The sequence below is a fragment of the Falco rusticolus genome, chromosome Z (genome assembly GCF_015220075.1).
Source record: "Falco rusticolus isolate bFalRus1 chromosome Z, bFalRus1.pri, whole genome shotgun sequence".
NCBI classification, from domain to species: Eukaryota; Metazoa; Chordata; class Aves; order Falconiformes; family Falconidae; genus Falco; species Falco rusticolus.
This window is the reverse complement of record NC_051210.1, coordinates 37,221,378-37,238,093: the sequence shown is the minus strand read 5'-3', so window position 1 is coordinate 37,238,093 and position 16,716 is coordinate 37,221,378. Positions and strand designations below refer to the sequence as shown.

The following is a 16,716-nucleotide window of genomic DNA, read 5'->3' as shown; positions in this document are numbered from 1 at the left end:
AAACAAGTCAGCTTCCCTTCCCCATATGGTTACTTGAAAAAGAAAATCTAGACATGATCCTCACCATCCTCAAAGAGCCACCAAAATCATCTTTTCTGTGAGGAGACTTAAATCCCCTCATTGTTTCTTTTATCCAGTTCTCCATCATTCCCAGCTCTGCCCCCTTGCTAGTTACCGGCTTTTGAAGTCTGACACTGAGCTACACAGCTAAGACCTGTGCTGACGCTCATACTCCCTGCCCCATGCTCATTTCCTTTTGCAGCTCATTCAGTAAACAGCTGCCAGCCCGTGCATCTGGGATCCACATTTGCAGCAAGACTCACGGGAAACCATTTTCAGATACAATGGCCAAAGGCACAGCTCAGTGACTGGATGCAGAAGGACCACACAAGTTACCTCTAACCTGCTCTTCCAAATTCTGCTTCTCCTCCTTCCGTGAGGTTCACTTTCTACTTGTTTCAAACTTCTCAAGGAAGGGACTGTGTCTCCCACAGGTACTTATATACCGTAAACTCTAGCCCACCAAAGCTCTGCTTGGGGCCTTCAAATGCCACCAGAATACAACAGCCCTGATGGTTTTACGGTACTATCAATTACACTTGAGTCTAGCATCCTCAGATTTTTGCAGGAAATGGAAATCATTAACTGAGAAAGTGCCGAACACTCTCCTTTCTCAACCCTCAAGTCTCTCCTCTCCACGCAAAAGGAAATACCTAATTTGGTTATATTAGACAGCATTTCATTGTTGGGATGAAAGTTTCAGCAGTTTCATAATCTCCTCCATAACACCTCAAAGATTCCATTAGATCTCAGCTTGCTTTCTTCTCCGTGTCCTGAAGGTTTTAAAAAGCTCACATTTTCATCAGCTATGGAAGACTAAACTGCCTTTGGTCCATCCCACATCAGTCACACAGAAATCTTTAAAGCTCTTCAAACAAATTTTGAAAAACAACTGTACTTAGGTATTAAAACTAAGCAAGGACTTTTGAAAATGGAGAAATGGGAGACACAAGTAAGAAGTGCTTTATATGCTTAAAGCAATCATAGGCATGTTAAGAAACTTAAGCAGTGGAGGAAACATGGCACCAATATAAGTAGATACAGAAAGCCTGACTACAAGTAAGGTTTGCTGCATGCTTAAAACATCCAAGTCAAGAAGCAAGTAAGCTGCATTATTCCAGTAAGCAGAGCCAAGATGGGGAAGGGGAAGCGCTACAGAAAAGCACACGTTTTTAACAGTTTCCTGTTCACACTAGAACACTTCCTTGATTAATCCATGTATTCCTGGATGATGTGCGTCTACATGACCCCTGCATACAAAGACAGCCATTACACAACACACACTAAAGCTTACATGTTTTCAACTCTGCAGATGGCCACAACAAGAAGCATAAAGCTTCACTGCTGAACTTCACTGCTATCACAGTTTCCTCCCCTTTACCACCTTCAGAGCTAGGCTGTTCCACACACCTCATGAGATGTCAAAGCCTCAGTAGCTGACCTCAGGCTCTGGACCAGATTGCTCTGTCCTCCTGCCAAAAAAGCTGAGTAGGGGGTTACAGCCAAAGTCCAGAAGCATGCCACAGCACCGAACTCTGCTGTTCCAGTGAACTCCCAATTTCTGCCGGCCACAAAGCCTGCTCCCAAAACAAGCACGAGTGTTTTATTTCTGTGGCTGAAAGCCGGGCTAACGAGACAGAGTCGCTGCTGAAGTTTGCATTTTGCTGTTCATTTTATGAAAGCTAACAGCTTTCACCCTCCCACTCCCTGCCTCTGCCACAAACCCAAGTACTGAAAGTAGTAACATAAATAAATACTAGGTTTTTAAGGATTGTTGCACAAGCTCTTCTGGGGCTCTGTTGTGATTTGTAAGGTCAATCATTACCCTGCTGCTGCTGTGCTGGATATCGCATGCCCTGCCTCTTATTCTACGCACTTAACCCTTTGGCACATGTCCCATTGTTGGTTCAGCATGATGAGTCTGGAAAATCTGTGCCAATGTGGCTCTCTGTAGCAAATCATTTGCAAGGAGAACAGACGGCCATGTGTATGTACACTTGTACATGACAGCGCTAGGAATTTCAGGCAACCAAAAAGCAAACTCCATGTACAATTCTTCTTTGTCCTAGGTGTTAGAAATGCTACACATATAACCTAGTTCACAGAGCCTACATATACAGGTCACTAAAAATTAACTAAAACAGCAACTCTGCTCTACTCACACAAGTTTGCTAAGCAGTTTGATATTTCTGAAAGTATCAACTATGTTTTTTATCAACTGCTTTGAAATAAAGGCAATGGAATGTCAAGAATTAAAACTGTATTTTAGCTACAGCTTTTCTCTTTGAGTGAAAAGAAATAATCATCCAGTTTTGTTACACTTTTTGCCTTCACATTCCTATACTCAGGATGATTCAGGGAACAACAGAAGTTGCTTGTTCCAGTACAGGCAGTACCCACCTGACGTTGTTCTGGCTCACAACAGCACAAATAGTTCCATCAGTACATTTTCAAAAAATGACTTGCTGAAATGAACAGTGGCTCAAAACTCTGTATTTTTCCTCTTTGAATGCTGAAATCAATAGGCATCATTATTGTCAGTGTAACTTTGTTTTTTCTTGCTTCCCACAAGAATCTTAACAAATGCCAACATTAGACAGTACAGCCTATAAAATGCTTATGACTTTACTGTCAACATTTCATTAATTTTAACCCTAACCAAAGGCTCCTCTGTCTGTGAATGGAAGGCACACTCACAAGTGGCAATGCATAAAGAAAAAAGTACTACCATCTTGCCTGGATAACTAAATATAGCATCTCAATATTAAAAACACATTTATAATTTTAAAGTGCTAAAGTCTTAAAACTCAAGGCTTGAACATATTGAACCCACATAACCACAACAGATTTTCAATACTGCAGGAAGTGTCTCAAAATAGCCTACTGAAGTTATCTGATCACATCTGAAGAACTTCTGAAGTCACTGTGGCAATTGCAACCCTACATGGACATCTAAACAACCATTTTCACGGTGCTACTAGCTGTAATGAAAGTACTAGATTAAAATCTATGCTGCTCGTTTTAGTAGAACCATGAAAACATTTTTCAGAAGCCAACATATAAAAGTACACATTCAGAACAAAGGCTACAATATTATCTCCTATGTACATATCTATTCCAGCTAAGCGTTATCCAGGCAGACACTGAATGAACTGATCACCAAGACTCCCCAGCCTCACCGTCTGAATGCTCAAGTTCAGAGCTGCTGCAGCACCTTTCCAACTGGAAGCACGAGTTTAGATCATCAGGGTCTGTCCCACATTTTATGTACGCATTTTCAAACTTCAATATGTGCTTTCAAGATCCTTAATTTCTGACAACTCAGTTCCTCACCTCTACACATCTCTATCAGTCCTTTAGGAACTTTCAAACACTACTATTTATCTGGAGCCTGCTCATTGTTATTCTCTCAGTGATGACACTGGACATAAAGCCTCACAAAGCTCCTAAACAAGTTTTGAAGACCCTAAAATAGCAGTTAAAATTTTAGATGCAAGTGATACAGAAGTAAGGTAGTAATTAAGGTTTTCTTTCCTCAAGCACTGACCCAATCCACTCTCTGCACTGCACAACAGGTATGGGAGCACTCTCAAGCCCCATCACAGAAGCTGATGAAGACCTCACAGCTTTTCCTCTCTGCTGAACAACCACTAGAACAAAACCACCTTAGAAAAGGGGTTTGTGATTGTGGACTTTACTGAGAGTGCTCTTCCATCAGAACACAAATGACCACCCTCTTCATAGGTGTAACTGGATACACTTCCATGATGTCTTGCATACAGGTGGTAAGGCAATTTGATGCAATAGCTGCTTCAGCTTAAAATGCAGCTGTTCAACTCTGGTTAAAAACAAAAGTTGCCAAAAAAAAATCTCATTGGGGGTGGGAGGAGGAGGCAAACCCCACCTTGACGATTCATGAAAACAGTGGGAAATGCTGTAACTATGCTAAGGAGTCCATCTGACGTACAGTCCCAACATCAGGATGACCTCTCTGTGCTGCTGCTTTTCAAAAGCATATTTAGGTCCCAAGCAAGTTATTTCTCTTATTTCACAGGGTAGCCAGAAGTACTTGCTCATATTACAACAGCTACTGAAAACCATTCCTAACCCAAAATCGCATAGATTAGTAACAGCATCAATACCCACAGCTAGCCTGGATGAAAAAAAAAAAGGTATTTCACAATGCCTTTTAATTTTTCCTCCAAGTTTTCTTTTAGAATGGAGGACATCCTTATAAATATCCCAGTATTATGAACTTTCCAGACATATTTACATCGTTGTTATGAACTTTCCACAGTAACCAACTAGGTCTTTTAGTACTAAAACTTTATGGAGGAATGTTAAGGGTTTGTACAAGAGCAGTATGAAGGGCCCTTCATGGTCCCAGCAGAAGCAGCACGTAAGGCCACTAATAACCATAGAGTGTGCTCAGCCTTAGAAACTCAGATGGAACAATACACCTGCAGCAGTAAAATACCCCGTTTTGGCAACCATAGCCAGGCCTGTCCATTCAAACTACCAATCACAAGCCATTAGGCTTAGCAGTTATCTATACGTCTCTTCCTTCTGAAAGTGATGGTGAAATGCTGGAGAAATTCAACAGGCAGCCCTAGTAAAGCAGCCCCTTTACCTTTGTCATGTTCTCTCACAGAGTCAGTCATGGCCAGCCACTTCTGCCCTCACCTGCAGTTAATACTGATTAGTCCAAAGCAAAACCAGGTTTCAGCTGCCTGAACTAAAGGCATGGAATAGAATACAGCTTTATTTCATTCCTCTTCAAAGCTCCCACTGCATTAGTCCTGACAGTACAGTTCATCTTTTGGTAGCATTAACACAAAACCCACTAGTAAATTCAGTATTTTTCCATCTCCACAAGAAGGATTCAAAAACAGTGGCAGATGGCAAGAAAAAAAAAAGGCAGAATTAAAACCCCTGGAAAAATCAGTTAATTTTCTTCCAAAATCCCATTGCTTTTCAGCAGTAAGAAATTCCCAGGAATTGCACCATGCCACACCTGAGCCTCAGACATGAGAAAACCTGACCTAAACAGAGAACACTACTTTCACAGCACTGCTGCCTGGCCACCATAGCATGGAGTAATATACTTCCGAGAACACACAGGTGGGGTAGAAAAGGGAGAGATGGGGTAGAAAAGGGAGAGATGGGAAGATGCACCAAGCATAAACATGCCCTTCCACACAGCCTTTGCAAGCCAACAGCAAGCCTCACTTTCTGCAGAAACAGCTTGCTCTCCCCACTAACATAAGGCTTTTGTTTATTAGCCACTATACTGCTTAAGAGGCTATAATTTTGGGTGTATCTCATGTAAGTTTTAGTCAACAGAGAATTAGGGGTCTCGTCTCTTCTTCTCAGAGACAAAAATCTCCTTGCATAATAGACTTCAAGTATAATTTTGGTACAAGATATACTAATGTAAATAAATTGCAACGAGACTGGTGGAGTGATGTCAGCACAGCTATGATCAAAGTCAGATAGCCATCTCTAGAACATTGCATTTGCCCCAAAATGTCATCTCTAAGTCTACCAAATGGGGAAAGGACAGCTGCATTCTTTATAAAACCTCCACGCTCCAAGGAACGTAAATAAGGTATATTGTTATAATGAAAGACCTAGTTAAAGCTTTATATTTGTAACATTTAAAAGGTTTTCTCCTCCTTTTTGTATCCTTAATCAAAGGTTATAAATGTGTAAGTGATGGCAGTTGCCATGGAAATATGCAGGCCCAGATCTCTCTGTGGGAACCTCAAAGCTCCCTTCACCATGGAGCACCATGTAATGACAGGGTAACGTTAACACCTTTGACTCCCAAAGCCCATTTACTGCATAAGAAATTAGCACAGCCGACTCCATTCACCTTCCACAAACATTAACTACTCCTGCTCAAACGATTCTCTGCTGCAGTCGCCCCTTCCCCTGGATACGCTCCAGACCTATTTCGGCACCATCCTTCATACTGCAGCAAATTGATCTTCAATGTGTACAGCCTCCTCAGCAAACACTAAGCAGAAACCAGCGAGTGCAAAGGCCATCAAGATGTTTCACCTGATCAAAAGCATCATTTAATAGTCTGTTGAGAAATTTCTTTCTTCCAAAGCAACTGACATATAATAAATCTGAGCCCTATTCCAGAAGGTTATGAAGAAAAACAGAGGCAGACATGCAGCAACAGGAACTGAACTCTCATAAAAGCCAACAATTAAATTAGAGAACAGAAGAGAGGTTCTGAATAATGGCTACTTTTTCCCTGGTGGCTGTAAGTACCAAAGCAGAAAAAAGAAGTTCTTAAAAACCTCAGTGGAATTTCTGAATGTCAGCATGTACCATTTGATGCCAATCAAATTTATGCACATAGGAGGCCTGTTTCAGGCCAGATGCAAGCAGATCCCCTTAAAAAAAAAAACCACACCACACACACACAAAACGCAAAAAACAAAATAACCCACCAAAACCAGTTCCAAATAGGCAAATTCAACCTTTTGAGAATGTCTCCCTATCAGCATCTTAGAATTCTACCAGCAAATACAAATACATACATTTAATTTACACAGCCATATGTTTTTGTATAAAAGACTCTTCACACATCCTCTGCCATTGGAATAATAAATCTCTTAGACGCATCTAATAAGACATTCAAGACAGACTTACAATCACTTCACTTATTTGTATATTTCAAGACAAAACGATTTCAGTAGTATCCACCCTCATTGAAGATAGCTAGTCAAATATTTTAAACAATTAATATGTGGTGAATGTGTAAATACGGGTCATCTTGTGGTTTGGTTGGGGTTTTTTAATTCTTTAGGGAAACAGAATTGCACAGGGAGGAAGACTCTTAAGCCTACAAAAAGGTCTGTTTTACAGGTTTGTCACAGAATCCCTCAGAACTGATTCCTGTGCAAATGAAGTGAAATGAAAATGCCATCGTATGTCTCACTTACCTAGCAGATAATCAGGATGACCTTTCAAGGCAGTTTATCAGTTTCACTGACACAATAGAAATGTAGTCATTCAACTGTATTTCAATAGGGCCAAGCATCTAAACATGTAACTAGAGATTTTTAACAATCCCAGTAATTTCAAGAAAAAAAGCCATTCTCTCATCCAAGACTAGATTTTAACAGGAAAAAAATATTAATTCTTACCCCTTAGCAAAAGACAGGTACTTTTTAGTGGCTTTGCAGGGGTTTTTTGGTTGTTTTGGGTTCTTTCTTGCAGGGGGTGGGAATATTAGTTTCATTGAAGTTATCTTCCTTACACCTACAGTTCCAACAGACTAATGTTCTGATAAATGGACCCTTCAGGTAGGGTACATCTACAGCCAAATACAGAAGGGGATCTGTGTAGGTATACATATGCATGTCTAGCAAATCCTTAGTAATTATGCAATTGCTGACTAGAAACAGGAACCATAATTTCTTGCCTCTGGCTATTTTACACACTTTTTGCTAAGAGAAACAACAGAGATGGGGGAGAGAAAAAGAGCTTTGAGTACAGCATTGCTCCAGCAGACTCTATATACAAAATGATAAATTAAAACATTACTTCCCTGTTAATATTGAAATTTTTTTGCTTGTGGTTTTTTTTTTTTTTTTGAGAGAGAGAGGTCAGGACAGTATGCCTGTGTAAAGCCCCTGTCCTATGGGTAAACCTCAGCAGGCATATCCTCCATCTCAGCTGTGCTCCACCCACACAAACCTGCTAACAAGGTCAGGGCCCTGGTTATTAGCTTCTGTGTGCAGAACACTCCTCCATTTCTAAATGCTTTGCAAACAGTTCTCACCATACTCAAATTAAGTACAGATTTGCACACAGAAGTATCTCATGGCCCACACTCCAATGTCTGGCAAGAACTACAGAACCTACCAAGAATATCCAACATGAGGCATACAGAAAAGGATGATAAGTATTTTATTAGATTAGGTTGGGAAAAGAGCGATTGTCCAAAAGCCTGTCTATATTGCCATGACCTTCCCAATTATATCAGTTGGTCCAATGAACAGTATAGCCTCTTTCCACAAACACTGTCTTCCTTACATCCTCAAGTGAGTGACAGGAATCTCATCTGGTTTCACTGAAGATGCACGTGTTCTGTTTGAATTAATACCTGGGATTTTATTTCTTAAATGTGATTTAATAAAAGTATTCTGAATAAATTCAAACACTGCTGGATGAGGTAAAAGCACAGAGAAGGTTAACTGTGAAATAGCATAGCAAGATACCTTCTTACAAGTTACTGTAACTCTGGCGAACAAACCAGTGTTACTCACCTGCATGTGACAGTCCCAAACACAAAGCACAGCGGGTTTATTCTTTCCTACTGTCACAAGGAACACTTACAAATCAGGAAGGTACAATAATGCATTTTACAAAGATAAATTACCAAATCTAGTGTGTCCTCACACCAACTTTGACCAGCCTGTATTATGCTCAACAATGCAAGAGACAGCTAGCTCCTTCTGAGGTATTTCAAACTTGCGAGTTTAACTACAACAAACCTAAGCAAAGCCAAGCACAACCTCAACGACCTGATTTAAGACAAATTCATAGCACGTTTTGTTTTAAAAAAAAAAGTCTGTATCTTTCCGGTCTCCCCAGAACACATCAAGTTTACACAGAGAGACCTCAAACGTAAATCCAAGAACTTTCACCTCTCTAGGTTTCTTCCCTACACCCTGCACTGTTTTTCCAGTAACAAACCACAATAATACATTATCTTTCAGAGAAAATGAGAACAAAGACATTAAAAAAAAAAGCATCCACTTTTCTCTGCATCTTTTTGTATATACAATGACAAAGTTCATAGAGCATCATTTGTTTATTAAAAAAACCAACAAAAAACAAGCACAACTGAGCACATGCATATAAAACCCAATCATTTGGGGCAAGAAGAATTCCTGCTTTATATTGGGAGGACGAAGAACAGCAGAGACACAGTTAAAGCCTGCTCTTGAAAACTACTCTTGAACAAAGCAAGAGCTATAATCACGTTTCATGCATTTTCCCCCCCCCCCCACCTTCTTCCCCCTCCCCTCCCCTCCCTGCCATTTGCAATGCATGCAAAGCTGTCTGGACCTAGCAGGCCATATTCAAACATAGGGGGACACCAGCCTGCCCACTCTGTCTGACCTTGCTGCAGTCCCATCAGACCTGCTTCCGCTTGCAGACTGGTCTCTCTGTTGCATAGTGGCAAAGGACTAACAAAGTTTGCAGAAGTTTCTACTCTCCTGCCTGCTTTCCCAGCAGAAATGCCTGCCTCCATAAACTTTCCCCTGCTTTGCATATCCTCTTCTGTCTCCCAGCTCAGCTGAGTAATCAGATGCACTAAGGACATCAGGATTTCCCAGCCTGCTAATTCCATACATCTCCTAGTCACTTCCATATCAGTGCCCTACCACCTACACATCTGCTCAGCATGCACAACCCTGCACAGGGACACACACAAATCAAGCTCTTCACAACGCATGACCGCTTGTTTTCCTCTCAAGCCCGTGCCATAGCACAGCACCAAAACCACTCTTCAGAAAGAAGGAACCTGCCTGTCCTTGCAATGAGGCCAACAGGTACTAATTTTGCAGCACAGTGTTCAATCCTCTTTGGCCTGCCTCATATATAGGCTAATACTAATTTTTTTAAGAGGATTAATGCAGAAAATGCCTGCTGGATTATGAGTTCCCTGCTGTACATGAACAGAGAGAAAAAGAAAGATGGAAAAGGAAGGAAAGACAGGAAAATGGGTATTATTTCTACATTACCATCAAACTTGTTCTCAACTTGATACAGGGGCTTCAATTAACTTTATTGTCCTTAGAAAAGTTCCTTATCTGCTCACATCTATACTCCAAGCTTCTACTGATTTGCCATGTTTTGTTTCCCCCTCCAGCAGCGTAAGAACATATTCTTGAGTAAAGGCTGCTGTTTGGTGCTTTAAAACACTAGTCAAAAAATCTCAGACTCACAGTATTACAAACAACATGCATGCCTCCTCATTCAAAAGAGCCTTTTTTTTCTTCTTCACTCCATCATAACAAAAAAAAAGCACCAACACTACCAACGTAAGTGTTTCCTTATTTACTCATGCCATTTTCAGAAACGTGCTCACATACCCAGAAGCTTCCTGCAGCACAGCTTAGTGTGAGCAGGAGGAGACAGAGCAGCTCCTGGACACCCCAGTTAGTTGAAGTTGAACACAACACCCTTGTTAACAGGCATTAGCCTCCCTTGCAGCAAAGGCAGGCAGCAGCGGCACCTCTGGAAAGCTGAGCAGCTCTCTGCATTCCTGAAACTTTACAGGTAGATAAAAGAGAAAACATAAAAGCTTTTTTGGACAGAATGCAATAAAATGCAAGACCTTGTTAATCCAGTTCTGGACAGCAAGACCTATTACGTCCCCATCCAAGATGATGGCACACATTAGCCTGAAATAGTAGGTGCTTTGTAAATGGAATAGTTGTGGGAATAGGAAAAGTAATTTCTTTCCTTTCATTAACTCATCCAAGAAACAAAGCCAAAACGCTCATATCAGAAGGAAAACAATTAAAACAGCTTCCACTCAGCCTGTATGGCTACATCAATGCACAGGTAAATTAACTCTGAACAGCAGCTGCAGCAGCATTCTTTTGGCATTCACAGGCTCCTCTTGGCACACAACCAGTTGCCAACTGGTTACTGAAAAGCAACTCTGCAGACACTTCACCTTCCCAAAACTCAAACCCCAGTAAAATAAGTGGGACCTTCCTCTTTCTTTTCCATACACTTCCACCTACCTACCAAGACACTCAAGCACAGGACCATGCAAAGCCAGATGAAGAGGGCCTTATAAAATACTGCTTTATCATCAGAGAAGTGACCAGTTAGATGGGAGGAGGGGGAAAGCTTCAGGGAAACAAAAACAAATAAAACAGCCAAAAGCACTGCCCCAGCTCCTTTATTATACAACCTCACAACTGGGCACGCTTTCTTCAGCTAACTAAACATGGCACACAGCAGCTGAGTATTAGACAAAACAAAGAACACCTCAAAACTGTTTAGTATTACCGCAATAATGAAAATCTGAATGCTCATTTTAAAATTTCCACTGCGGTATTTTATATACAGGTATAAAAAAAGGAACCTTTAAAGGACAACTCAGGGAAAGTCCGTGACCTGCTCTGCTTCTTTTTGTTGTCACCTTTAAATCTCCATCCTTATTGTCACATGCCACCTGGAATATATTACCATTCTGTGCATTCTTTGTGCAGTAAAACACTGTGAAAAACCCTCAGTCACGTCTACAAGTAATTAAACCTCAGTTTAGTGGGAAGCATAGTAGATCAGTGTCCATTCATGGTCACATACCTTCAGAAACTACTTTGCAACTCATTTAAATCATAGAACATAAATATTTACCAGATCCAATACCTGCAAGCACCGAAGGCTTACAAGAAATGTTAGTCAGCCTTGGCAACTACACCTTTCCTTCTCTGTCACTACTCATTTCAAGTTACTATTGCACAGCAAAAAATGGGATAAACAGTCACATCCCTGAACATTTGTGGGAAATACTTTATTTTCTTATTATCTGCAAAAGTCCTATCGCAACAATTGTGGCTTGAGAGTCCATTTTTCCTGGAGAAAATAAAAATAAAATTTAAAAAAGCCAGATCTGAGGAGTTCAAAGACAACATAAAATCCTGGAGCATATTTAACACAGGTTATTGCCACCGATTTAAATAGGAGTCCCACTGTGGAAAGCCATCCTTAGAATCAGTGAGGCACAACCATCTACCAACTTATCCAATGCCTTTTGCAAACTAGGTGGCATATGCAAATATTAGATCTAACACTAGCAGCCCAGATCAAGAATAAATTTTGGTATGACTGAAAGAGACCCCCACTCATTTCACTGCACAAAAACATCTAAAGCGACGCATTTTAACATCAAAGTGTTCATTCAACATGCACCTCCTAAGATGGCTGGGGGAGAGCATGCAGCAGAGCAAGCACAGCGCAGACTCCAACTCCAGCCAAGTGGCCATGGGCAGTTCAAAGATCCTCTTGAGAGGTCTCCAGCTCCTCCCCAGTAAGAAGTTGCACAAGGCGGGTCACTCTTGTGGGAGACAGACCCACAAGGGCAGCAGCAGGGCATCCAGACCATCTCTCCTTCTTGCAGGACCTCTAAGTCGTATAAAGCCTCACACTTTTGGCAGGGCACAGCTGTATCCATGCGCGCAGGTTAACAAAAGGTTATCAAGTGTTTAATGTAATAGCTATTTATACTGGGGAAGGAGAGGGTACCAAATTATAACAGCAGCAGAGGGAGGGTAACACAGCACATTAAACAAAAGTCTCCAGGCACAAATGTACTGATAGTATCCATAAAAATCTATGAAAGAGTCTTACAGTTTTTAAATAAATCCACTCACATCAAGTGCTTCACTCACTGTGGGAGAAGCTGCTGTCCTCCTCACCAGCTACCACAGGTTTTGTTTCTTAAAGGAAGAGGTGGGACGGGGGGGTAGGGGGTGGGTGAAGACAACAGCTATAGACCTGTTTTGGTAGGTATGAATGCAAGCTGCTTTTGTCAGCAGACTGTTGCAACCCCTGACCATCACAAAGTACAAAGAGTAATTGCTTCGAGGGGGTGGGGGTGTGTGTGAATTATTTCTTCCCTAAACCAAGAAATCCCAGTAGAGACAGACTTCATCTGTCAATCCAGCTCCACATTTACAAAGCTTTCTGGTTTTTTTCCTTGACGAACATAGACATAGAAACCTATTCCCTTGCCACTCATTTGCTTTCAGTGAAGAGCTGCCTACATCTTACCTCTGCCACCTGAAGGAATTTTAAGTGCCCATCCATAGCTTGCCCATCCCAGACAGCACACTGTATCCACAGCTTCTCTGCACAGCAGAGAAGACTGAATACACATGTGTTTTGCCCCCACCCCACCCCCAGCTACTCAATTCTCTTACACTGCCCTTTTCTAAAGGAGTTTGTAAATAATACCCCACTCCTGCACAGCCCCTGCATACACCATCCCCACAGCCAGCGCAGTTTCCTTTAGGTGCACTTGTGTCACTGCCTAAGCTCGCACACTTTCTAATAAAAGAAGTCATTAAACAGTTCTCAAACAAAACCTCTGTATAGGTATCCAAAAGGGAGCATGAGGTCAGTAGCTATTTCTGAGCCTGATCGCCATAAAGAAGTCAACAGCTTACACCAATTCCTGCTCGAATTTTCTTTTCTTATTAATTAAAAAGCCTGTGCTACTATATTGATTTCCAGAGCCTACTAGAAATGCCTAGGTGTCACAGACTTAAAGGTGATGTTTCACATTTCTCAGCTGAACTATCTCCTTGCAAGAGGTACGTGATCACACTGCCAGGAGCTAAAAAGGCGGCAGGAAAACGTTTCAGCACGAAACCCAAGAGCAGGCATGAAAAAGCCCTTCAACCTGCAGATCCATCCATCAGATTCCCTCCCACAGCACGACAAGAACAAGCTCCTGTTCCCCTCCCTGCTAATGGCAGTCACATAATAGAAACGAGCTGCAACAATAAAGTTACAATCGCTGCATTCATCCACTCACTCCTCCTCCCTCCAACACCGATGCTGCGTGATTTCGCACACGCAGAGAACGCCGCCGAACAGCCCGCATCCCCACGGAGCAGTAACGGCATCCCCTCGTTATCAGCCGGGGGCGAACAGGGACAGACTGGAACTCCCAGGTCACTGTGCCCGTCCCTCGCACACCCGGCACCTCTGTGCAGACCCGATTTAAACTCTCCTGACAACTAAAACATAATGCAGCTCTTCGAACACACGCTGCCGGTCTCCCAGCACCGAGCACCCGCCACGGCGTCCCGCTACGCGTCGAGCCCGGGACGGCGGCTCCCGACCGCACACGTTAGCGGTAACCTGGCCTGGCGCCCGCCAGCGACCGGGCCGCCCGCCGGCGGGGCGAGAACGCCTGCCCGCCGCGCTCACCGCCCCCAGGAGACGCCCCCCGCCCCCGCCAGCCCCGCTGACCGCTGGGACCCGCCGCGCCGGGGACGCACCTGGGACAGCCACGGCTGAGGTCGGGCGGGCGGCGCTGCCGCCGGAGTCAGGGGGCTCGGCGGCGGCGGCGGGGGACACGCACGTTTATAAACCCGGCAGCCCTCGCCCATTCGCTGCGAGAGGCTCCTCCTCCGCCCCGCTCCGGCCGCGCCGCCGCCGAGGGCTGCCCGTGCCCGCGCCGGGTCCCGCCGCGCCCCCTCCCCGAGCCCGCCTCCGGGCTCGGCCCCACCGGGCAGGATGCCCCGCTTCGCAGGTGTGCGCCGGCACCGCCCCCCGCGGCGCAGCCCCCAGCCCCGCCGCCCACCCGCCGGGGAGCCCGCCCGCCGCCCCGGCAGCCCCCGCACCCACCTCGGCGGGAGGAGGCGCGGCGGGCACGGCCAGACGCTCGCCTCGGCGGCCACCGCTCTGCCGCCGAAGCCGCCTCCTCGCCGCGCCGCCGCCGCCGCCGCCCCCGTCTCCTCCCCCGGCCCCGGGCGGCGCAGCCCGCCACGCCGGGCGCTCCTACCTGCGGGGGTCCGCCGGCGCTGCGCTGCCCGGCCCCGCCTGCCTCGGCGCCTTCCCCGCTGCCGGCTGGGCGGTGCAGCCCCCTCCTCCCCGCGGCGGCGGGGGCAGGGCGGCGGCGGGAGGAGGAGTTGGTGCCGGTGTGTAACTAGTTTGGGTTGCCCCGCAGTATGGCGGCGGGGGCGGGCGCGCAGGGCCGCGGTGCTGGGGGGCGGACCCGGCCCTCGCTCGCCGCGGGGGGGCCCGGGGCGGCTGCCTCCGCACCGGCGGGGCTCGGCCGGGGGGCGGCTCCGCCCTTTTTTCAATACAGGCCGGGTTTGGGGGGGCGTTGTTTCGTTTCCCTCCCCCCTACGCCGGCGCATCCCCCGTTAACGGCAGCATCTCTGTAGGCCCCGGCCGGAGGGGCCAGAGAGCAACAGTTTGATGGCGCCCGCTCGATGACGCCCCCGCTCACGGCACAGGCAACAGCCCCCCGCGGCCATCCAGGGCTGCGTGGCCCGCGCAGGTATCGAGGCGCCTCTACCCAGAGCAGCTGCGATGCCCCCGCGGTTCAGCCGGGCCGTGCCGCTGCCGCCGCGGCCCCTCGCACCCGGTGCCACCTGTCACACGGCGCGGCCCGGGCGGGTGGGCCCGCGGGGCAGCCCTGACCCGGCACCGCCTCCCGCGCCGCGGCGGGCGGCTGCACCGGCGGCACCGGCGAGTGCGGGCCCCGTAGGGAGCCGCTTGGGAGAAGGAGAGGAGCACTGGCGTGAAAGAGGAAATGGGTCAGTGACTGCTGGGATCTCACCCGGGATGCTTCTGCAGAGTCACTGATGAGTTATCGATTACCGTCCTGTCCGTGCACGCCTGCTGCGACTGTTCTGGTGAATGACATGAACCAACACATGGGTGACTGGGGCTTTTATATTGCTGTGGAACAGGTGACATCCGATGTCATTGGATTGCTGTAGCTCAGTTAACTGGAATCATTTAAGCAAGACTGAACAAAATACTCAGTTTATCATATGCTGGCGTTTGCTTCACTGGCTGACCTAATTCCAGTGTTAAACAATATGTATGTGTTGCTACAATAACATGACAGCCAATTTCTAGTATCCATAACTCATTAGCTATAGCTGAGAAATACTGTCAAAAATATGCTGAGGAAATAGAGCCCCTTGAAGGCCTACAAGTCACGATGATATCAGATGAAGACAGTTTACATGCAAGGCGAGACCTGGCCACCTTGGTATTTCAGGGTATTGAAGCTGTAGAGTTTTAAGGAAGGTATTAGCAGCGCCAGTGAACAAACAGTTCCTTGCCGGGTGCAAAACACCGGGAAGTCCCTGTCCCCTCGTTACATTTTCCAAATGGTGATTTAACTTGGGCCACTAGTGTCCATCATACCAGTAACGTGAAATAGGGCCACATATCATCGAAACATTAGGGATGAGACACTGAGTCACTGCCAGCTCGGGGAGGCAACAGCAGCAGGGGCATGAGGAGCTGAGGACCCAGGGTCTGCTGGGAAGGGCGAGAGCCACTTAGATAATTTACTTGGGTCTACCAGGAGCGCGAAAAAGGATCAAGCACTGAACCCATGCCAGAGAATCCCTAGTGCAAATACAGTAGCATATAAAAAAATCCTTATTGTATTTTATTTGGAGAATTACTGTCATTTATACCAGCAGAAGAATACGCTGCATCTCCTCTGAGAGTGGCAACTGGTATTAATAGACCAGCAAAACCTTTCTAGCGCAGACAAGACTTTAAGCATCTCCTGAGTCATACAGCTGTGAAATTATATTCCCAGGGAAGAAACAAAGGCACTTTTAAAATCTCCTTTTTATTTTAAGAATTCTAGGCTAGGGCAGTTCTCAGCATAGAAGTAGGAAAATCACAGGGGTTTTGTCAGGTTTCACCAGGAAGGCCGTGGTCTGCACAGGCTTCCAAAAACCCAGAGTGGCACAAAGGAACCAGAGCAAAACCTAGCACCAAGACAAAATTGCCATTACTTCTACTGATTCTATCTGGGTTAGATTTTGTGACCTTATTATTTGTTTCTACAGCGTAGTTTTCAGTCTCTGTCCTCAGTAAAACCTGTGGAGTATTGCAGAC

At 45.3% G+C, this 16,716-nt stretch overlaps 1 protein-coding gene across 6 annotated transcripts in view; it reads right to left on the bottom strand.

Moving 5' to 3' along the window:
• Positions 1 to 14,776, bottom strand: part of SEMA4D (semaphorin 4D) — a 99,565-nt gene extending 84,789 nt beyond the window's left edge. For 3 of the 6 annotated variants that reach the window (XM_037374420.1, XM_037374421.1, XM_037374416.1), the window contains exon 1: positions 14,624 to 14,776. The gene's annotated coding sequence lies outside the window, so the exon portion shown is untranslated. Of the gene's footprint in view, positions 1 to 9,207; positions 9,586 to 14,117; positions 14,220 to 14,466; positions 14,554 to 14,623 lie in introns of those variants that run through there. The other 3 variants (XM_037374418.1, XM_037374417.1, XM_037374419.1) reach the window with 3 other exon arrangements.
• Positions 14,777 to 16,716: the final 1,940 nt, after the last annotated feature.